At 41.2% G+C, this 23,569-nt stretch overlaps 1 protein-coding gene across 3 annotated transcripts in view; it reads left to right on the forward strand.

The window, feature by feature from the left end:
* The first annotated feature begins 19,761 nt into the window (after window positions 1–19,761).
* TWSG1 (twisted gastrulation BMP signaling modulator 1) overlaps window positions 19,762–23,569 on the forward strand; it is a 49,347-nt gene continuing 45,539 nt past the window's right edge. Inside the window, exon 1 of one of the 3 annotated variants that reach the window (XR_011541921.1) lies at window positions 19,762–22,068. The gene's annotated coding sequence lies outside the window, so the exon portion shown is untranslated. Of the gene's footprint in view, window positions 22,069–22,241; window positions 22,527–23,569 lie in introns of those variants that run through there. The other 2 variants (XM_070627442.1, XM_070627443.1) reach the window with 2 other exon arrangements.

Below are 23,569 nucleotides of genomic sequence, written 5' to 3' on the forward strand. Positions count from 1 at the left end.
GGAAGAGATTAACATTTGATTCAGTTGACTGAGTAAAGAAGATCCACCTTCACCAATGTAGATGGGCATCATCCAATCCATTGGGGGCCTGAATGGAACACAAAGGCAGAGGAAATGTGAGTTCTCCCTCTTCTTGATTGGGGACATCCATCTTCTGCCTTTGGACATCAGAGTTTCTGCTTCTCAGGCCTTCGGACTCCAGGACTTGCACTGAACATATATATCTCTCCTATTTGTTCTGTTTCTCTGGAGAACCCTGACTAACATACCCTCCTCTAGTGAGGAACACTTTTATGTTTCAGGCATGGTGCCAAGGATGGAGTCTACTACACCACATAAGGACCAGGAGCACTCTTCTCTTGGTTTTCCTCCTACTTCTCTGACAATTTCTTCTCCCTCACCTTGACATTTTAGACTTCCCCAAGGCTTAGTCTTCTTCTACCTATTCTCTGTCCCTAGTGAACTCACCCATTTCCATGGCTTTCAATGCCACTGACATGGTAATTACTCCTAAATTTATATCGCCAGTCCAAACTTCTCCTCTCAGTGCCGAACCTCATATCTGTCAAACTAATTGACATTTTTATTTGGATGCCTAGTAGATGTCTCAAACTTGACATGACCCATACTCTTGATTTCCTTCCCCAAACCTGTTTTGCTTTCCTTTTTCCCCAGTTCACTAAATGGCACCACTAACAGTCTGAACTAGAAACCTAGGAATCATCCGCACTCTTCCTCTCTCTCTCCCTTACCTCCTCCAGCTTCCAGTGTGTCACCAAGTCTTATTGTTTCTGCTCCAAAATATACCTTATATCCATCCATCTCCACTGCTACCACGCCAGTCCAAACCAGCCTCATCTTGACAGCCTGACTGGTCTTCCTGCTCCAGCCTCACCTACTTCAAATCTAGTTTTCATCAATCTGTACATGCCACACCTTGCTTTAAAACATTCAGTAGCTTTCCACTGCACTTAGAATCCTTACCAGGGCTTCCAAAGCCTGCATGATCTGGCACCTCCTGCTTGACTTTTTAACCACGTAACTGTGGGCCCTCCAGGACCAGTTCAACTGACCCCATCTCTTATCAACAGAGTAACTAAGAATTGCCTTTCAGAAAATCTGCAAAGTCATGTAGCCAGGGCATATGCAAAAGAAATTGTGACCTGAAACAACCTCGCAACCAAAGATTTTCCTTCCCACAGAACCCAAGGATCAGAACACGACCAGAAATTGAAGGTTGGACACTTATCAGAAGCGACAGGTCCCTCATTCAGGAAGATCCAGTGTTAAAATTCCTTCCCCACCTCATCAAAAATGTTTACAATCCCACGATAAATGTTTAGAACACTATCATAAATGTTTAAAACCTTACCATAAATGTTTGAAGCCCACCAATCAAAACCTGTCCCACCAGCGTTTCCGAGTGCCAACCTCTTCTCCCTAACCCATTAAATTTTGCCCCAAATCCTGAGTCAGGGAGACAGAATGGAGGGCACACCCACCCTCTCTCCCTGAAGATCAATCTCAGAGAATAGAGTTGATCTCTTTTCCCAAAGGATGGGGCCATAATTAATTGGCTTGTTTATGCGCATCAGGCAGAGGACCCCAATTTTGTGCGGTAACAACCACATTCCCTCTTTCTCATCTTAGAATGTCAACACACACTGTTCCCTCTGCCTCTTGCCCTCACCTTGAAAATGGTTGGCTGTGGCTTTAATGTCCCTCCCCAGAGAAATCCTCCTTATCTTCCAATCTAAGTTAGGGTCTCCCTCTTATTCTCTCTCCCAGCACACTTTAAATTTCCTTCAAAGAGCTTATCATATTTTATAATTATAGATTTATATGTCCATTTTATAGATGAGGACACTGAAGCATAGAGACATTAGGTTACTTGTCGAGAATCGCACATCTAGCAATAGCCAAAGCCTAATCCAGTGCTTGGTACATAATGGATCCTAGTCTTTGTGGATATTCCAAAGGCCTCCGAATACCTGCACACAGTTAAATGATGCATTAATGACACAATGCTTGGCCTGAAGAAGCTTCCAAAATTAGTTGAGGAAACAAAACACATATACTAATAGTGAAGGGTCAGTGCAAATAAACGATTTAGGAGCTCAGAGGCTGTTGGGGACTTTAGCTGAGGAAGTCAACCATTTAATCGATTCATTCAATTAGCACTGACTGAGCACTTACCATGTGCCAGGTACTGTGTCGAGTCATGGAAGATGATATTTGATATTTGGATAGGGTGATATTTGAACAGGGTTTAAAGAGTGGGTAGGATTTATGTAGCCAGAAAAAAGTAAGAATCCTGTCCCAAGCAAAAAGAAGAATGTGCCAAAACAAAAAAGTGGAAAAGTATGAAGTGTGAAAATAGACCAGCTTGCCTCATGGAGAGGATTTGTGTAACATCAAAAAAGATCTACATATATTGGCATGAAAAGATGTTCTAGATATGTTAAGTAGGAAAAAAGCAAGTTGCAGTGAAGTGTTCTTAACATAATTTTATTTCTTTGCAAATATATGTTGATATATGTGACTTAAAAAAGGCAGAAGAAATATACATGAAACTAGGAGCAATCTCTAAGGGCTAAAATGGCAAGGGACTCTCATTAATTTTTAAATTTTTAAATTTTCCCCAGCCAAGCATGTATTACTTCTGTAATCAGAAAAAAAAAAAGGCTAACATGAAAATAAATTAGTAAATATTTTAAATAAGTAAGTAAGGAGTAGGACCTAATTTGGTAGGCAACAGTGAACCATACGGAAGTATTGGATTTGGGTAAGTCTTAGATGCATTTGAGAACACTTTGTAAATATCCCAATAGCCCTTGATAGCCCTTTGCAAGTATGTTTTGCTGAAATAGCATCTTGTCCAGCAGGCAGGGTCTGCACACCATCCCACTGGTTAGCTGGGCCTCCTACACCCCCCAGGCTGTGAGCCTGGGAAGAGCCTGCTTGAGTGTTACTTTTACCTGGTGGATTTAACAACCCATCACTGTAGAGGGAATTACAAGGGACTTTAGAATTCAAAATACAAATATATATATCTCCTCAAGATTTTCTACATTTCTTTTTGTTTGAAACAGGAAGAGTAGAGAGGCTTTTGGAAGTAATCTATTTTCTTTCCCCATTCTTTTGATAGCTTTGAAGTAATTCCCATGACAAAGCAGGAAGGGAAGAGCGGAGTGGGAGAGAAGGAAGGAGAAAGAAGGTTTCTCCCCAAATGGGCCTTCCTTCTCCAGTAGATCTTTCCTCCCACAGGAGCAGGATGAAAAGCTGAAAAACTGGGCTCACTTTAGTTTAAATCTAGAAATCAAGTCAACTACTTCAGTTGAGTCACCCATATGGAAAGAGATAAGAATGAGAAAAGGGGCTTACAGATGTGATTAAGTAAAAGATCTTGAGATGGAAGGTTATCCTGGAATATCTGGGTGAGCTCAATGTAACCATAAGGGTCCTTATAGGGTAGAGAGAGGAAGGTCAGAGAGGGAGATGTGATGATGGTAGAAGAGTCGAGAGACAGAGAGAGACAAAATGGGAGGAGGGGATATTGATGTGAAGATGCTACACTGCTGGCCTTGAAGACGGAGGAATGGGCCACAACAGAAGGAATGTAGGTGGCTTCTAGAAGCTGCAAAGGCAAGACAATGGAAGGCAAGACTCTCCTGTAGGGCCTCCAGAAGGAACACAGCTCTTCTGATACCGTGATTTTAGGATTTTTAACCTTCAAAACTGTAAGGTAATAAATTTGTGTTGCTTTACAGCAGCAAAGGTGTAACAATTTGTTACAGCAGCAATAGGGAGCTAATACACCCCTTAATGTGGTTTACTGAGGGTCTCAACCACTGACACATCCATATCTGGTTGAAGGTTAGGTGACATTTGACCTTCTCATTAAACCCTACTAAGTGCCTTTATTCCATCAATCATAAAGCTTCTGGTAAGATAAAATAGCCACTACAGTAACCCCTGCAGCTCTCAGATTCCCCAACTACCAGCCACAGATCCAGAACCACTTAATATCCACCTGGGGGGTCAACTACCACTTGACCTTCTAGGGAATATATTAATTTAATTTAAATTAAAAATAAGTGTATTTTTTCTTATTACCAAAGTAATACAAACAAATACATCAGAAAATACAGACATGCAAAAAGAAAAACATTATCAACAACAAAAATCACTCACAACCTCATCAAGAAATAAGCACATCTAACACCGTGGTTCTCTTTCCAGGCCTTTTTAAATGACTGTATACACAATTTGTAATATTAGTCATTCTAAAAATATAAGCACTACTTTAAAGCATTAATATAACATTAATATCTTTCCATGTCAACAATATTCAATAGCGTTAGTTCTCAAAGTATGATCTGGGGACCCTGGGGATCCAAGAGTTTTTCAGGGGGTTATGAGCTCAAAACTATTTTCATTTTAATTCCAAGACATTATTTGCCCTTTTCATTCGCCTCTCAAAGTAGGGAGTAGTTTCCTAGAGGTTACATAATATGTGCTACTGCAACAGTGTTTACAAGCAAGGACCCTCTGCCCAAGGCACACAGAAGTCATACTATGGCACCAGCTTTTGAGAAAAGAAAAGGCTTTATTGTGAGACCAACCAACAAGGAAAGAGGAGGCAAGGCTCTCAAATCTGCCTCTCTGATCCAAAGTTAGGGGTGAAATGTAAGAAATTAGGGACTATCAAGCTACAGCAGGGCCCATGTAAGCTGGCTAGTCTCAATCAAGCTACTTGGGCTGCCAGAAGCCAGATTTTCCTTATTGGAGGAAGATTCTTGGTTCTGGGGTCATCCTGGGGTTATGGCTCCTGCCTGGCCCATGTGTAGTGCCATCTCTGTTATTGAGAAAAGTTTTATTAAAATAATCTGTTTTAAGGAAGCAAAACTAATTTAAAAGCTGGTCAATGTTTTATGTGTTGTTTCAACTCCCCCATTTTCTTTGTACATTCCTCAATCTTGAGGGAAAAAGGACAATGACCACTCTAGCTAATTCCTGCTGATTAGGGATGTACATTGTTCCATCTCATTGAACCAGTGTCTTAGTCCTGATGATGGGCAAGTTCAGTTAAATTCATTTCAGAAGGCGGTGATGCAGGTGAACTCCAAAAGCTAGATTTTAAGTAGTAACTGATAACAAGGATAGATCAGAATTAGGAATATTGTAATTTTTAACTACTTATATTAATAACATTTACCCACACAATATAACCTAAGAAGGTTTATCATCATTTATTTGACAATGTTTCTCAAGTAATTTAACATACTAAATAAGCTTAATTAGTTTAATATCTCCCTCTTTCTAGAAAAAGAGGACAAATTCTTTGAGAAGTCCTAGGGGTCCATTGGAAATTCTCAAAGTTACATTTAGGACTTTATTTAGGATTTCAATTTGGGGGAAGTTTGTTAAAAATATCAAAAGGTATTAAAACACTAAACAGTTAAAAACAACAACAACAACACCTTAGTTCTCTTAATAGAGATACCTCAGCTTTTTGAACAAATGCAATTATTTTGAAAAAACAAAATTTCTTCCTTTAGGTAGACTTCCTCAAAAATAAAAATCTTTTAAGCTCAAGGGAGTGGGCGGAGCAAAATGGCGGGGTGAGCTGACCCGCGATTCTCTCTCCTCCAAAATACAACAAAAGATTGGAAGAACTGAATTCCAGAGAATAAACATAATGCCAGCTCGTTAGAGACCTACAATACCAAGAAGGTAGAGATCATACACTTTGCTTACACCTTCGGAGGCACTGGAACGGTAGGAGAGAACATCGCTCCCTCCCCTAGAGTCTGCGATCGCTGCGGCGCCGGTCGGGAAGGAGCGGGGGAGGGGCAGTGCGACCGGGGGATCATCCAGGACTCCTGCCGCTGATTCAGTGGAGACCCGCTGACGGCGGGAAAGCTTCCGTCCGCAGGGACCCTATAAATCAAGGGCCTTGGGAGACCAGAGAACAGAACTGATCTGAACCCAGACCAGCGCGTGTGAGTAACAGCCCTCCCCCGCAGCAAAGCCAGTGGGCGCAGCCATCTTGCCCCAATGCGGAGAGCTAACACGCCACTCTCGACCCCCATCTAGTGGCAACAGGCTGTAACTGCAACTGAATTCTACCACCATGAGAAAAAAATGCTCCTCTACCATCCAGCAATTTATAAAAGCCCCAGACCAGAAGGAAAACAATAAAAACACAGAATTAAGTCCTGAGGACTTGGAATTAGGTAAACTAAGTGATAATGAATTCAGAGCAGCTATAATCAAAAAACTCAATGAGGTAGAGAGAAAGCTAAAGAAACAAGCCGAGTTCTGGAGTTACTTCACAAAAGAGATTGAAATCATAAAGAAGAATCAAACAGAATTCCTTGAGATGAAAAACACAATGGACCAGATAAAACAGAATACGGATTCCCTGAATGCCCGTGTAGACAACCTAGAGGAGCAAATCAGCATAATCGAGGACAGACAGGCTGAATGGCGCCAGACAGAGGAAGAAAGAGAACTAAGAATTAAAAAAAACGAGGAAAATCTCCGAGAGATAATGGATTCAATGAGGAGTAAGAACATAAGGATCATAGGAATTCCCAAGAATATGGAAAAGGAAAATGGAGCAGAAAGTGTGCTTAACGAAATTATTGAAGAGAACTTCCCAAATCTAGGGATCAACGGAGAAATGTGTGTAGAGGAGGGTTTTAGATCTCCTAGATTTGTCAATGTAAAAAGACCCACCGCAAGGCACATAATAGTAAAGTTGGCAAATAGGAATGGTAAGGAGAGAATACTCAGGGAAGTAAGGAAAAAAAAGAGAATAACCTATAAAGGAGCCCCTATCAGACTGTCAGCGGATTTCTCTACAGAAACCCTACAAGCTAGGAGAGAATGGAGTGATATATTCAAAGCTTTAAAGGATAAAAACCTTCAGCCAAGAATACTCTATCCAGCAAGAATTTCCTTCAGATATGAGGGAGAAATTAAATCTTTTCCAGACAAACAAAAGTTAAGGGAATTTGTAACTAAAAGCCCTCCATTACAAGAAACCCTCAAGAAGGCTCTCATACTTGAAAAAAGAAAAAAGGGAGAAAGGGGACACAATCCACAGACTAGGGAGACCGATGGATAGAACCAGAACAGGATAGCAAATATTCAACTATAGCATTAGGGTAAAAATAAGGAAACTACCAAAACAAGGACGATCTTAGCACTCTAACTACAAATTAACAAGACGAGTTGGAATAAAAAATGAAAATAATTATTTAGGAGGGGAAGAGCAAAGGGTCTAAATCAGTATTGGTCAAGTAAGTAAGAGACCACCAGAGAATAGACTATATTATACACGAGATTCTAAATACAAACTTCAAGGTAGACACTAAAATAAAGTACAGAACAGAGTCACAAATCATAGATAAGGAAAAATCTAAGAAACCCAGCATAAGAAATTGCAGTATTAAATGGGTAGTCTAAAGCACACAGGAAAAGAAACACAGGAAAACAAGATAATGAGCGACAGATTGACAGCATTAAGTCCACATGCATCAATAATCACTCTCAATGTGAATGGATTGAACTCTCCAATAAAAAGACACAGAGTGGCAAAATGGATTAAAGAACAAGATCCAACAATTTGTTGCCTCCAGGAAACACACCTCAGCCCCAAGGACAAACACAGACTCAGGGTGAAGGGGTGGAGGACAATACTTCAAGCAAATAGCAAGGAAAAAAAGGCAGGTGTTGCAATTCTCATATCAGACCAAGTGGATTTCAAAATAAGACAGGTAAAGAGAGCCACAGAGGGACAATATATAATGATCAAAGGGACACTTCATCAAGAAGAAATAACGCTTATAAATATCTATGCACCCAACACAGGAGCACCAAGATTCATAAAGCAACTATTAACAGACCTAAAGGAAGATGTTAAAAACAACACAATAATAGTAGGGGACCTCAACACCCCACTCACATCAATGGACAGATCATCCAGACAGAAAATCAACAAGGAAATAGTGGAGCTGAATGAAAAACTAAAACAATTGGACTTAATAGACATATATAGATCACTCCACCCTGAAGGAGCTGAATACACATTCTTCTCAAGTGCACATGGAACATTCTCTAGGATAGACCATATGTTGGGAAACAAGGCAAGCCTCTACAAATTTAAAAAAATTGAAATAATAACAAGCATCTTCTCAGATCATAGTGCTATAAGGCTAGAAATTAACTACAAGAAAAAAGCTGAGAAAGGCACAAAGATGTGGAGACTAAACAACACACTACTGAACAAGCAATGGATCATTGAAGAAATTAAAGAAGAAATAAAAAAATACCTGGAAACAAATGAAAATGATAGCATGCCATACCAACTCATATGGGATACAGCAAAAGCTGTATTAAGAGGAAAATTCATCGCAATACAGGCACATCTTAACAAACAAGAAAAATCCCAAATAAGCAACCTTAAAGCACACCTAACTGAACTAGAGAAAAAAGAACAAATGAAGCCCAAAGTCAGCAGAAGGAGAGAAATAATAAAAATCAGAGCAGAAATAAATACTACTGAAACGAAAAAGGCAGTAGAAAGGATCAATGAGACAAACAGCTGGTTTTTTGAGAAGATAAATAAAATTGACAAACCACTAGCCAGACTTACAAAGAAAAAAAGGGAGAAAGCTCAAATAAACAAAATCAGAAATGAGCGAGGAGAAATAACAACAGACTCTGCAGAAATACAACAGATTATAAGAGAATACTACAAAAAACTATATGCCAACAGAATGGATAACCTAGAGGAAACGGATAAATTCCTGGACTCCTACAATCTCCCAAAGCTCACTCAAGAAGAGGCAGACAATTTGAACAGACCAATCACAAGGAAAGAGATTGAAACAGCAATCAAAAGCATCCCAAAGAATGAAACCCCAGGACCAGATGGCTTTCCTGGGGAATTCTACCAAACTTTCAGAAAGGATTTAATACCTATCCTTTTCAAGCTATTCCAAAAAATTAGGGAAGATGGAACACTTCCTAATACATTCTATGAGGCCAACATCACGCTGATACCAAAACCTGACAAGGACACCACGAAAAAAGAGAACTACAGGCCAATATCACTGATGAACATAGATGCAAAAATTCTCAACAAAATTTTGGCAACCAGAATTCAGCAATTCATTAAAAGAATCATACATCAGGATCAGGTGGGATTCATACCAGGGACACAGGGATGGTTCAACATCCGCAAATCAATCAACGTGATACACCACATCAACAAACTGAGGAATAAAAACCACATGATCATCTCAATAGATGCAGATAAGGCATTTGACAAGATCCAACAGCCATTTATGATAAAAACTCTGAACAAAATGGGCATAGAAGGAAACTACCTCAACATAATAAAGGCCATATACGACAAACCCATAGCCAACATCATACTCAATGGGCAAAAACTGAACCCCATCCCCCTGAAAACAGGAACAAGACAAGGATGCCCTCTATCACCACTCTTATTTAACATAGTACTGGAGGTCCTGGCCAGAGCAATCAGGCAAGAAAAAGGAATAAAAGGAATCCAAATAGGGAGGGAAGAAGTGAAACTCTCGCTGTTTGCAGACGACATGATCTTATATATAGAAAACCCCAAAGAATCCATTGGAAAACTGTTAGAAGTAATCAACAACTACAGCAAAGTTGCAGGGTATAAAATCAATTTGCATAAATCAGTAGCATTTCTATACTCCAGTAATGAACCAACAGAAAAAGAACTCAAGAATACAATACCATTCACAATCGCAACAAAAAGAATAAAATACCTTGGGGTAAATTTAACTAAGGAGGTGAAGGACCTATATAAGGAAAATTACAAGGCCTTTCTGAGAGAATTGGATGACGACATAAGGAGATGGAAAGACATTCCATGTACATGGATTGGAAGAATAAACACAGTTAAAATGTCCATTCTACCTAAAGCAATCTACAGATTCAGCGCCATCCCAATCAGAATCCCAATGACATTCTTTACAGAATTAGAACAAAGAATCCTAAAATTCATATGGGGCAACAAAAGACTCCGAATTGCTAAAGCAATACTGAGAAAAAAGAACAAAACGGGAGGCATCACAATCCCTGACTTCAAAACATACTACAAAGCTACAGTAATCAAAACAGCATGGTACTGGTACAAAAACAGGTGCACAGATCAATGGAACAGAATTGAAAGCCCAGAAATAAAACCACACATCTATGGACAGCTTATCTTTGACAAAGGAGCTGAGGGCATACAATGGAGAAAAGAAAGTCTTTTCAACAAATGGTGCTGGGAAAACTGGAAAGCCACATGTAAAAGAATGAAAATTGACCATTCTTTTTCACCATTCAGCAAAATAAACTCAAAATGGATCAAAGACCTAAAGGTGAGACCTGAAACCATAAGCCTTCTGGAAGAAAACGTAGGCAGTACACTCTTTGACATCAGTATTAAAAGGATCTTTTCGGACACCATGCCTTCTCAGAGAAGGGAAACAATAGAAAGAATAAACAAATGGGACTTCATCAGATTAAAGAGCTTCTTCAAGGCAAATGAAAACAGGATTGAAACAAAAAACAACCCACTAACTGGGAAAAAATATTTGCAAGTCATATATCTGACAAAGGCTTAATATCCTTAATATATAAAGAACTCTCACAACTCAACCACAAAACATCAAACAACCCAATCAAAAAATGGGCTGGAGACATGAACAGACATTTCTCCAAAGAAGATATACTGATGGCCAATAGGCACATGAAAAGATGCTCATCATCGCTGATCATCAGGGAAATGCAAATCAAAACTACACTAAGATATCACCTTACCCCCGTTAGAATGACAAAAATATCTAAAACTAATAGCAACAAATGTTGGAGAGGTTGCGGAGAAAAAGGAACCCTCATACACTGCTGGTGGGAATGCAAACTGGTGCAGCCACTATGGAAAACAGTATGGAGATTCCTCAAAAAACTAAAAATAGAACTACCATACGATCCAGCCATCCCACTACTGGGTATTTATCCAAAGAGCCTGAAGTCAGCAATCCCAAAAGTCCTGTGCACCCCAATGTTTATTGCAGCATTATTTACAATAGCCAAGACGTGGAAGCAACCTAAGTGCCCATCAACAGACGAATGGATAAAGAAGATGTGGTACATATATACAATGGAATACTACTCAGCTGCAAAACAGAACAAAATCATTCCATTTGCAATAACATGGATGGACCTTAAGAGAATTATGTTAAGTGAAATAAGCCAGCGAGAGAAAGATAATCTGTGTATGATTCCACTCATATGAGGAATTTAAAACTATGGACCAAGAACAGTTTAGTGGATACCAGGGGAAAGGTGGGGTGGGGTGTGGGCACAAAGGGTGAAGTGGTGCACCTACAACATGACTGACAAACATTAATGTACAACTGAAATTTCACAAGATTGTAACCTATCATTAACTCAATAAAAAAAATAAGAAAAAAAAGGAAAAAATAAATAAATAAAAAAATAAAAATCTTTTATAATCTCTTTTTGAGGAACAGACTAAAAGTCCAAGAAAATCATCCTTTTAAGAGAAAGAAAACCAAATTTTAATTTTTGTACCAGCTTACTTTTGATAGTACAACTTATTTACTTAATTAAATTCATTTTAACCAATACGCAAAACTTTTCCTCAGGGTTCCTCTTCCACAAACCTTCTATAACTTTCTTTTTGCATTCAGAATTTGTCCCAAGTCTTCTCTCCTTCCTAGCACTTCAGGACAAATTTATCTTTCTTAACAAAGCAAACAAAAACATCTCCAATCTTTATACCTTTTTTGCTATGAATCAGGTATAATACAAAACTCACTAGTTCATAAAAGAATAGATCCAAATTTTGTTTCAGGATTTTCTACTAATATTTGTGGAGAAGACACTCAAGATGCTAGATTTTGGGCAAGGGCACTTCTCTAGCTGTCCTTACTTCCTTTTACAGAACAAGTCTAATTGCAAGATGGTACTATAGTGCAAAGACACATCCTCAGGCCACACCTCATCTGACCCCTGTGAGTATGGGGCCAGGCCATATTACAAAAGAAAATATGCCATTTACATTTCCCACTTTAGAGGGCTTTTTCAAGGTGGCCATAACAAACAAGGTCTTTCTAGGAGTGGTGTTTAGGGTCTGATGGTGTGGTGCTTGTGGGAACAGCTCCCCCAAGAATGACCAGACGAACATTTGTCTCCTTTATGTGTTTTGGCACCAACAAAGTTCAGGTAAGCCCCAGACAAGCTGCTGCTGCTGGCTGCTTCACCTCAGACAGTGAAGGCTTGATAAGGTATGTTCTTCAGGGCGAAGGGTCCCTGGGATGCCATTGTATGTCATGGACAGACACCCCCACATCTCTATAAAATCCCCAGTCACTTAGGAACATCCCCAAAGACTGGGGGGAACAACTCCCCTTTTCTATGGAGTCAGAAGACCCTCATAGAATTAACTTATAAAGGGAGTTTGTTATGGTCACCAAGAAACTCAGTCCCCAAACAGCCAATTCAATTTGGGCAAAGAACATTAATACACGATACAATTCTGCACAATACATAGACATTACAATTCAGAACCAGACTACCAGGATTAACTCACGAGCGAACACTTTATCCTGGCTCTAACTATCTTGGGTGGTTCAGGCCCAAGATTTTGGACACAGCCTGCCAGGATTCCCCAGAATACAAGTCAAACTTATATTTCCAAGGGATCAAACTAGAGAGATGAGGTAAAGGACAGTAGCTTTTTTAAGGTTACTCATCCAGAGCCCAGAGACATCCTGATCCTGAAGCAATTTCTTTTCACAAAAGTTAAAGAAGTGCTGAGGAGCCTGGAGTGCGGCAGCAGGAAACGGACTCCAGTCAGTGGAACCTCTAGACCAAGTAGTCTAGGCGGCTGCTTATGGTTGGCAACGAGAGTCCTTACCCTGCCAGGGGCTGCAGAGCCTTGGGCAGGTGGTCACAGGACCATGGTCCCTTCGTGGTTGCCAGAAACTGTTACTGATCAAGGGCCCACTGCCCAACATGCACAGAAGTCAACACTATGGCACCGGCTTTTGAGAAAAGATTTTACTGTAAGGTTGACTGGCAAGGAGACAGGAGACAAAGCTCTCAAATCTGTCTCTCCAATCCAAGGTTTGGTGTGAAATTTAAGGAGTTAGGGGCTATTCATCTACAGCACGGCCCATGTAAGCCGACTGGCTAATCTCAAATCAAGCCATATATAGTAATCAGGCTACTTGGGCTGCCAGAAGCCAGATTTTCCTTCCTGAAGATTCTTGGTTCTGGGGTCATCCTAGGGCTATGGGTTCCTGCCTGGCACATGCAGAGTACCATCTTTGTTACTGAGCAAAATTTGATTAAAACAAACTGTTTTAAGGAAGCAAAACTACTTTAAGCTGGTCAATGTTTTTTGTGCAGTTTCAACAGTTTGAATGCAGAAGCAGGCGCGAAAATCTAGCTAACTTCTATTAAGCTTGACATTAAAGAGAATAGCACAAATGTAAAACAATGCCAGTCTTCTAATTTTTTATGTTTTGGAAAAATATGTATTTTTCATAAAGTATGTTATTCATGTTCTCATATAATGGAGTCTATTATTTTTAAATGAAATAATGAGTAAATATTTCTTAAATTTCTCAGTTTTAATTTTAAAAGTTTTGATAGATGTAGCATACATAAACAACCTCTTTGGAGCCTTTAATAATTTTCAAGAGTGTAAAGGGGTCCTGAGTCCAAAAAGTTTGTGAATCTCTGAACTACAGTATTACTTTTTAATAGCTGATTTAGTCCATTGCCCTGGAGTGTCATAATTCATGTAACCAGTAAGTAATGCCAAGAATAAGATCCTTAAGGTTAAATTTGGGTACACTCAATTATTTCTTTAGGATAGTTTTCAGGGACGGTTTTTAAAATGTATACTTACTTGCTTATTATATAAAAATGGACTAACGTCAACAATGCAATCCACTTCCTCAACCAATCAATTCTTTGCATTCTTTCTGTTTTCTTCCAATAAACAAAGGGGACTGTAAGGCACTTAAGACTCCCACTAGCTTAGGATTTAGTACTAGGTCACATTTCCAAGGGGAAACTACCTTGTGGGTCATCTAGCCCAATGGGCTCCAAATTAATCACTCTGGAATCTTTTTTTGTTGTATGCTGAGGAAGATTCGCCCTGAGCTAATGTCTGTGTCAGTCTTCCTCTATTTTGTATGGGGGTCGCTGCCACAGCATGGCGTAGGTCCCCCTTGGAACAGAACCAGGGCCACCTAAGTCAAGCATGCTGAACTTAACCACTAGGTCACAGGGCTAGCCCCTAGAATCTTTTTATTTATTTATTTATTTTTGAGGAAGATTAGCCCTGAGCTAGCATCTGCCACCAATCCTCCTCTTTTTGCCGACCAAGATTGGCCCTGAGTTAAGATTCATGCTCATCTTCCTCTACTTTATATGTGGGATGCCTGCCACAGCATGGCTTGACAAGCAGTACATAGGTCTGCACCCAGGATCTGAACTGGCAAATGCTGGGCTGCCAAAGCAGAATGCATGAACTTAACCACTGTGCCACTGGCCGGCCCCTAGAATCCTTTTTTTTTTTATAGGCCACTTTTTTTTTTAGTTCATAATAGTTTCCCTCATTACTAAATCTCAGTTGAACGTTATTTCTTGTCTGTCCCCACACAGGTGCTCTCCTTCATGCCCTGGGCCCACCCTGACCCCCCTTCCCCTGGTAACCATAGAACTGTTCCTTTGCCCATGTGCTTGTTTATATTCCACATATGAATGAAATCATCTGATGTTTGTCTTTCTCACTCTGGCTTATTTCACTAAGCAAAATTCCCTCCAGGTCTTTCCATTTTGTTGCAAATGGGATTAATTTGTCTTGTTTTTTTCTGGCTGAGTAGTATTCCATTGTATATATATACACCACAACTTTATCCAATCATCAGTCGATGGGCACTTGGATTGCTTCCATGTCTGGGCTATTGTGAATAGTGATGCAATGAACATAGGGGTATGCATGTTACTTTGGATTGTTGATTTCAATTTGTTTGGGTAGACACCCAGTCGTGGGATAGCTGGGTCGTATAGTAGGTATATTTTTAGTTTTTTGAGGAATCTCCATACTGTTTTCCATAGTGGCTGCACCAGTTTGCATCCCCACCAGCAGTGGATGAGGGTTCCCTTCTCTCCACACTCTTTCCAGCATTTGTTATTTTTAGTCTTAGTGATTATAGCCATTTTAACAGGTGTTAGGTGGTACCTCAGCATAGTTTTGATTTGCATTTCCCTGACGATTAGTGATGCTGAACATCTTTTCATGTGTTTATTGGCCATCTGTATATCTTCTTTGGAAAAACTTCTGTTCATATCCTCTGCCCATTTTTTGATCAGGCTGTTTGTGTTTTTGTTGTTCAGTTGTGTGAGTTCCTTATATATTACGGAGATTAACCCCTTATCGGATATATGATTTGCAAAAATTTTCTCGCAATTGATGGGTTGTCTTTTTGTTTTGATCCTAGTTTCTTTTGCCTTGCAGAAGCTCTTTAGTCCAATGAAATCCACTTGTTTATTTTTTCTTTTTGTTTCCTTTGTCTGAGAAGACACAGTATTCAAAAAGATCCTTTTAAGTTCAATGTCAAAGAGTGTACTACCTATATTATCTTCCAGGAGTTTTATGGTTTCTGGTCTTCAAGTCTTTGATCCATTTTCAGTTCATTTTTGTGTATGGCATGAGATAACGGTCTACTTTCATTCTTTTGCATGTGGCTGTCCAGTTTACCCAACACCATTTATTGAAGAGACTATCTTTTCTCTATTGTATGTTCTTGGCACCTTTGTCAAAGATTAGCTGTCTGTATATGTGCGGTTTTATTTCTGGGCTTTCACTTCTGTTCCATTGACCTGGGTGTCTGTTTTTGTGCTAGTACCATGCTGTTTTGATAACTACGGCTTTGTAGTACATTTTGAAGTCAGAGATTGTGATGCCTCCAGCTTTGTTCTTTTTTCTCAGTATTGCTTTAGCAATTTGGTGTCTTTGGTTGCCCCATATGAATTTTAGGATTCTTTGTTCTATTTCCGGGAAGAATGTCATTGGGATTCGGATTGGGATTGCACTGAATCTGTAGATAGCTTTGGGTAGTATGGATATTTTAACTATGTTTATTCTTCCAACCCATGTGTGTGGAATCTCTTTCCAATGTCAGTATTTGTTTCTTTCAATAATGTCTTATAGTTTTCATTGTATGACTTTTGCCTCCTTAGTTAAATTTATTCCTAGGTACATTATTCTTTTTTTGTGTGTGGTTATAAATGGAATTGTATTCTTAAGTTCTCTTTCTGTAAGTTCATTATTAGAGTACAGAAATGCAACTGATTTTTCTAAGTTGATTTTATACCCCACAACCATATTGTAGTTGTTAGTTATTTCTAATAGTTTTCCAACGGATTCTTAGGGTTTTCTATATATAAGATCATGTCATCTGCAAACAGTGAGAGGTTCACTTCTTCACTCCCTATTTGGATTCCATTTATTCCTTTCTCTTTCCTAATTGCTCCAGCCAAAACCTCCAGTACTATGTTGAATAAGAGTGGTGATAGTGGGCATCCTTGTCTTGTTCTTGTTCTCAGGGAGATGGTGCTCAGTTTTTGCCCATTGAGTATGATGTTGGCTGTGGGTTTGTCATATATGGCCTCTATTATGTTGAGGTAATTTCCTTCTAACCTCATTCTGTTCAGAGTTTTTTTTTTTTTTTTTTATCATAAATGGCTGTTGGATGTTGTCAAATGCCTTCTCTGCATCTATTGAGATGATCATGTGGTTTTTATTCCTCAATTTGTTGATCTGGTGTATCATGTTGATTGATTTGCAGATGTTGAACCATCCCTGTGTCGCTGGTATGAATCCCACTTGATCATGATGTATGATCCTTTTGATGTATTGCTGAATTCGGGTTGCCAAAATTTTGTTGAGAATTTTTGCATCTATGTTCATCAGTGATATTGGCCTGTAGTTCTCCTTTTTCATGCTGTCCTTGTCAGGCTTTGGTATCAGAGTGATGTTGGCCTTCAACAATGTGTTAGGAAGTGTTCCATTTTCCCTAATTTTTTGGAATACCTTGAAAAGTATAGGTAAATCCTCTCTGAAAGTTTGGTAGAAGTCCCCAGGAAAGACCTCTGGTCCTGGGGTTTTATTCTTTGGGATGCTTTTGATTGCTGTTTCAATCTCTTTCCTTGTGATCAGTCAGTTCAGATTGTCTACTTCATCTTGACTTAGCTTTGGGAAATTGTAAGAGTCTAAGAATGTATCCATTTCCTCTAGGTCATCCATTTTGTTTGCATATAGTTTTCCATGGTATTGTCTTATAATCCATTGTATTTCTGTGGAGTCTGTTGTTATTTCTCCTCTTTCATTTCCGATTTTGTTTATTTGAGGCTTCTCTCTCTTTTTTTTCTTTGTAAGTCTGGCTAGGGGTTTGTCAATTTTATTTATCTTCTCAAAGAATCAGCTCTTTGTTTCATTGATCCTTTCTATTGCCTTTTTTGTTTCAATAGCATTTATTTCTGCCCTGATTTTTATTATTTCTCTCCTTCTGCTGACTTCAGGCTTTGTTTGTTCTTCTTTCTCTAATTCAGTTAGGTGTAATTCGAGATTGCTGATTTGGGATTTTTCTTGTTTGTTAAGGTGTGCCTGTATTGCAATGAGTTTCCCTCTTAATACAGCTTTTGCCGTATCCCATGGAGTTGGTATGGCATATTATTGTTTTCATTTGTTTCCAGATACTTTTTGATTTCTCCTTTAATTTCTTCAATGATCCATTGCTTGTTCAAAGCATATTGTTTAGTCTCCACATCTTTGTCCCTTTCTCAGGTCTTCTTCTTGTAATTACTTTCTAGCTTTATAGCATTACAATCGGAGAAGATGCTTGTTATTATTTCAATTTTTTTAAATTTGTAGAGGCTTGCCTTGTTTCCAAACATACGGTCTATCCTTGAGAATGTTCCATGCACACTTGAGAAGAATGTGTATTCTGCTATTTTTGGATGGAGTATTCTATATATTCTATTAAGTCCAACTATTTTAGCTTTTCATTTAATTCCATTGTTCCTTGTTGATTTTCTGTCTGGATGATCTGTCCAATGATGTGAGTGGGGTGTTGAGGTCCCCTACTATTATTGCGTTATTTTTGATATCTTCTTTTAGGTTTGTTAATAGTTGCTTTATGAACTTTGGTGCTCCTGTGTTGGGTGCATAGATATTTAAAAGCGTTACTTCTTCTTGTAGTGTCCCTTTGATCATTATATACTGACCCTCTCTGTCTCTCTTTACCTGCCTTATCTTGAAATCTACTTTGTCTGATATAAGTATCATGACACCTGCTTTCTTTTGTTTGCCATTAGTTTGGAGCATTGTCTTCCACCCTTTCACTCTGAGCCTGTATTTGTCATTGGAGCTGAGGTGTGTTTCCTGGAGGCAACAAATTGTTGGATCTTGTTCTTTAATCCACCTTGCCACTCTCTGTCTTTTTATTGGAGAGTTCAATCTGTTTACATTGAGGGTGATTATTGATGTATGAGGGCTTAATGCTGTCATTCTGTCACTTGTTTTCCGGTTTTCCTCCATTTTCTTTGTTTCTCATCCTGTGTGTTTTGGTCTACCCACTGACTTCTGCAGTTTCTTATGCTGTGTTTCTTAGATTTTTCCTTATTTATTTTTTGTGTCTGTTCTGCTTTTTAGTTTAGTGGTAACCCTGAAGTTTGTATTCAGAATCTCGTGCATAACATAGTCCATTTTCTGATGGCCTCTCATTTCCTCAGTCTAAACTAATTCAGTCCCTTTCCACCCCTCCTAAGTTATTATTTTCATATCTTATTCTAACTTGTGTTGTGAGTTTATGGTTAAACTGACAAGATTGTCTTTGTTTTTGGTGTTTTCCTTCCTTTTATCCTAATGCTATAGTTGAATATTTGCTATCCTATTCTGATTCTATCTGTCTCCTTACTCTGTGTTTTGTGACCCCTTTCTCCCTTTTGTTCTTTTTTCAGGTATGAGGGCCTTCTTGAGGATTTCTTGTAGGGGGGCATGTCTCATGGCTACAAAGTCCCTTAGTTTTTGTTTGTCTGGGAAAGATTTAATTTCTCCCTCATATCTGAAGGATATTTTTACTGGATAGAGTATTCTTGGCTGAAGATTTTTACCTTTTAAAGTTTTGAATATGTCATTCCATTCTCTCCTAGCTTGTAAGGTTTCTGCAGAGAAATCCATCGAAGGTCTGATAGGGGTTCCTTTGTAGGTTATTTTCTTCTGCCTTGCTGCCCTGAGTATTCTTTCTTTGTCATTCATTTTTGCCATTTTTACTACTATACGCCTTGCAGTAGGCCTTTTTACACTGACAAATCTAGGAGGTCTGCAAGCTTCCTCCACACACATTTCTCTCTCATTCCCTAGATTTGGGAAGTTCTCTGCTATTATTTCTTTGAACAAGCTTTCTGCTCCATTCTCCTTCTCGGATACCTACAAGTCTTATGTTGCATTTCTTCATTGAGTCTGCTATTTCTCAGAGATTTTCTTCATTTCTTTTTACTCTTAGTTCTCTCTCCTCTGTCTGGAGCCATTCATCATGTCTATCTTCTATTATGCTGATTCACTCCTCTATGCTGTCCACACGAGCATTCAGGGAATCTGTATTTTGTTTTATCTTTTCCATTGTATTTTTCATCTCTAGTATTTCTGATTGATTCTTCTTTATAGTTTCAATCTCTTTTGTGAAGTAGCTCCAGAACTCGTTGAATTGTTTCTCTACGTTTTCTTTTACCTCACTGAGTTTTTTGACGATAGCTATTTTGACTTCATTGTCATTTAGTTACTTATTTCTGAGTCTTCAGGACATAATTCTGGGCATTTATTGTTTTCCCTCTGGTCAGGAGCTTTTATGAACTGCCTGATGCTGAAATACGGGTCTTCCCCATTGTGATATCATTCGGTTGAAGTTACAGCCTATTGCCACTAGATGGGGGTTGAGAGGCCCGTATTCTGAGCCATCCACCTTCAGCAGAGATGGCACGGCACAGTGTGGGCCGGGGGGGGCATTTTCTTTTGTGTGCAGACCTGGTTTCCCAATCAGGTCTTGCTATCTGCTCTTCTTGGGTCTTGCCTTGATAAGGTCACACCACACGAAAACTTTTGCCCCATTAGAGGGCTTCCATCTGGGCTGCAAGGGCCCTAGGAGTCCTGGGTGATCCTGCAGACACGCAACCCCTCCCCCACTCCTTCCCTCACAGAGCCTCCTGTGCAGCGATCCCAGTCTTTAGGGGAGGGAGCAAAGTTCTCTCTTACCCTGTTCCAGCTCCTCCAAGGGGGGGCTCCAGCCTCTCTGTCCTCTGTCGTTTGACTGCTGTGGGTCTCCAAGGATTCCTGTGCTATTAGAATATTTTTTGTTGGAATATTATTGCTCCTTTTTGTTGTATGTTGGAGGGGAGAGAGTCCCAGGCAAGCTCACTCCACCATGATGCTGACTTCACTCCTGTCTGGGAAAGTTTTTATTTCTCCATCATACCTGAAGGATATTTTTGCTGGATAGAGTATTCTTGGCTGAAAGTTTTTGTCCTTCACTGATTTGAATATGTCATTCCAGGCTCTCCTACCTTGTAAGGTTTCTGCAGAGAAATCTGCTGAAAGCCTGATGGGGGTTCCTTTGTAGGTTATTTTCTTCTTCCTTGCTGCCCTGAGTATTCTTTCTTTGTCATTCAATTTCCCAGAATCTTTTTATTTTTTTATTTTATTTTTTTCAAAGATTTTTTATTTTATTCCTTTTTCTCCCCAAAGCTCCCCAGTACATAGTTGTATATTCTTCGTTGTGGGTCCTTTTAGTTGTGGCATGTGGGACGCTGCCTCAGCGTGGTTTGACGAGCAGGGCCATGTCCGCGCCCAGGATTCGAACCAACGAAACACTGGGCTGCCGGCAGCAGAGTGCGCAAACTTAACCACTCGGCCACCGGGCCAGCCCCTCCCAGAATCTTTTTAAAAAGCAAATTCCCAGGGTTGTAGGAGAGCACTGAGTCCAGTTCTCAGTTGCCTTCATCTACAGGCTAAGGGTTAGTGGAAGGAACTCATTTTTCTAAAATACAGGCTGAAATGAGAGCTGAAGTCCTACATACCTGGGGAGCCCCCTCCTACGAGGTTGGAGTGGGGGGCATTTGTCTAGCTGTTCCTCCTCTCCGCAGGGCAGTGAGCTCCTCCTGGCCAGTACCCCTGGCCTCCTCCTTGGTTCCAGTGCTGAGCATCCTGCTGCCCCTACTAAGATGAGTGACTTGCTCACAGAAATTCTGCAGCTCCACCCTTGACGATCCTTATTCAGTAAGTCTAAAGATGCAGAAACGTCCCTATGACGTCAAACAAGCACTCAAGCGTCAGCTACTCAACCAACGGGTGCCTCAGCCTTGCATCCTCATAACCAGGGGGACACTGTCTCCCTCTCAGGGAACTCACGCACCTCCCGTGCTCCGCGCCATGACCAGGACGCGCTAAGGGCTGAAGCATGGGTAGCCATGCAGAAGGGACCCAGACAACCGGCCTCACTGGAGGGTCAACTGGCCTGAGCAGGCTGACAAAAGAAGCCAACCTGGGGCAGGGAAGATGGCCGAGGAGAAGCGCGGGTGGGCGTGGCCCGGCGGGGGCGAGGCCCGGCGGGGGCGTGTGCTGACAGCAGCGCAGGCGAGCGAGAGACGCCTCCTGGCGGGAGCTGTTGGCGGCGGCCGGGCGCGCAGGCGGAGGGAAGAGGCGCGGGGAGCGGGGCGCGGGGTGCGCGGCGGCGGCGGCGGCGGCGACGGCGCGCGGGCCTGTGTCTTTAAGCTGCCGGAGGCTCGCTGGCGCGGCGCTGAGGGGCGGCGCGGAGGCGTGGGGCGCGGCGGCCTCCCTCGCACAGCCCCGCGGCTCGCCCCCGGCTCGGCCGACCCGCAGGGGAAGCAGGGCCAGGCGGCCTCGCGGCGCCGCGGCGCACGGTGAGCGGGAGCGGGCGGGGCGGCCCTGTGGCAGGCGGGAGCTGGGCCGAGCTCGGGCCTGTGGAGGCCGAGGCGGCGGAGGGCTTCGCGGGGCGGGGAGGAGCGGAGCGACCCGACCCTGCGAGGCCCGGCCCCGCCCACGCGGCGACGAGGCCGGACAGCGGCCGCGGGCGGGGGCTGGGCGTGAGCGCGCAGGCCTGCCCGGGCCCGCCGCCCCTCCGGGCCTGGGCCGCGGCGTCGGCGGCGGGGTGGTACCGCGGGGCTGCTGCGGCGTCGCCGGCGCGACTCCGTCCCCGCCACGGAGACTGCGGTGTGCGCCGGGGCCGAGCTCCGCGGGGCGGGCCGCGAGGCTGGGCCGGCTCTGACGCGGCCCGGCTCCCCAGAGCCCGCGGGAAGCCTTTGGGATGGCTCCGTTAGCTGCTTGGCGCACGCCCGCGCTTAGTTGAATCCTTTCTCTGGTGAGATTCTGGGAGCAGGAGGTTTTGTTAAACACTTCAGAAGACAGCCTTAAGGGATGGGGAAAAACCCCATTTTTAGTGTTGTAGGATGAAAAATGGTTCTGGAAAAATCAGCTTTTGAACGCCGCCTTTTGCTTCGACAAGCTCGTCCCGGTGGCTCCGGAAATCATCCGGCTCGGTGCGCGTTGTCGGATGCGCGTGACAGTTGGTTCCTGGCGGGCCCGGGGGCGGTCCGGGGCGCGCGTCCGGAACCGGGCCCGGCCGGAGCCCTGTCTCTCCGCCTGCTGCCTGCTTTTGCTGTGTTGTACTCTGTAATGTTTAGAATAAAAGTTTACAGTAATCATAAAGGCCCCACAAACCCGCCTGTTATTCCTCTTACATCACTAGTCAGTCACTCACTTTAATTGATCATATTTTGGGAATGTGTTTTAACCCCAAGAAGTTTTATCTTCCTTCTTTAAAAGTGTAATAACCATGTTGGTTGTTTAACCACTGTCAGAATTTGTGTTGGCCTTTCTTTCCTTTTTCTTTTTGTAATATCTTGATTTTTAATATCTTAGGATGTTAAATCTGTAATATCTTAATAACTTTGAAGAATATGATACCAATAGAATTAAAAGAGTATCTTCGCATTTTAATAGATTACCCAGAGTTCTTAATGCAATTAATAATATATTATCCCCTTTGTTATTTGCTAAATCATTTAGGGAATGACTGTCGACTCCTTTCTTTGAGCTGCTTCGTTCTGGCTAATATATGTTAAAAGACAAATGAGATAGTCATAAATAATCGCTAGAATAATTTGCATTTTAAAAATTTGTTTTAATTCTAAGAATTAAAATCTTAAATGTTTTAAATTACAATACAGTATTAATAGTTTTTATATTGGCTTAAAGTTGAATAATGGGCCTAAAACTAAAGTGGAATAGTAGCAGCGCAGTATTGAAACTAGTTATTTGCCTGATACACTCTCAGGTTACTGACATAGGTACATGTTAGATACATAGGTAGATATGTTTATATAGATATAAATCTGTATGTGT

This window comes from Equus przewalskii, chromosome 7 (genome assembly GCF_037783145.1).
Source record: "Equus przewalskii isolate Varuska chromosome 7, EquPr2, whole genome shotgun sequence".
NCBI lineage: Eukaryota > Metazoa > Chordata > Mammalia > Perissodactyla > Equidae > Equus > Equus przewalskii.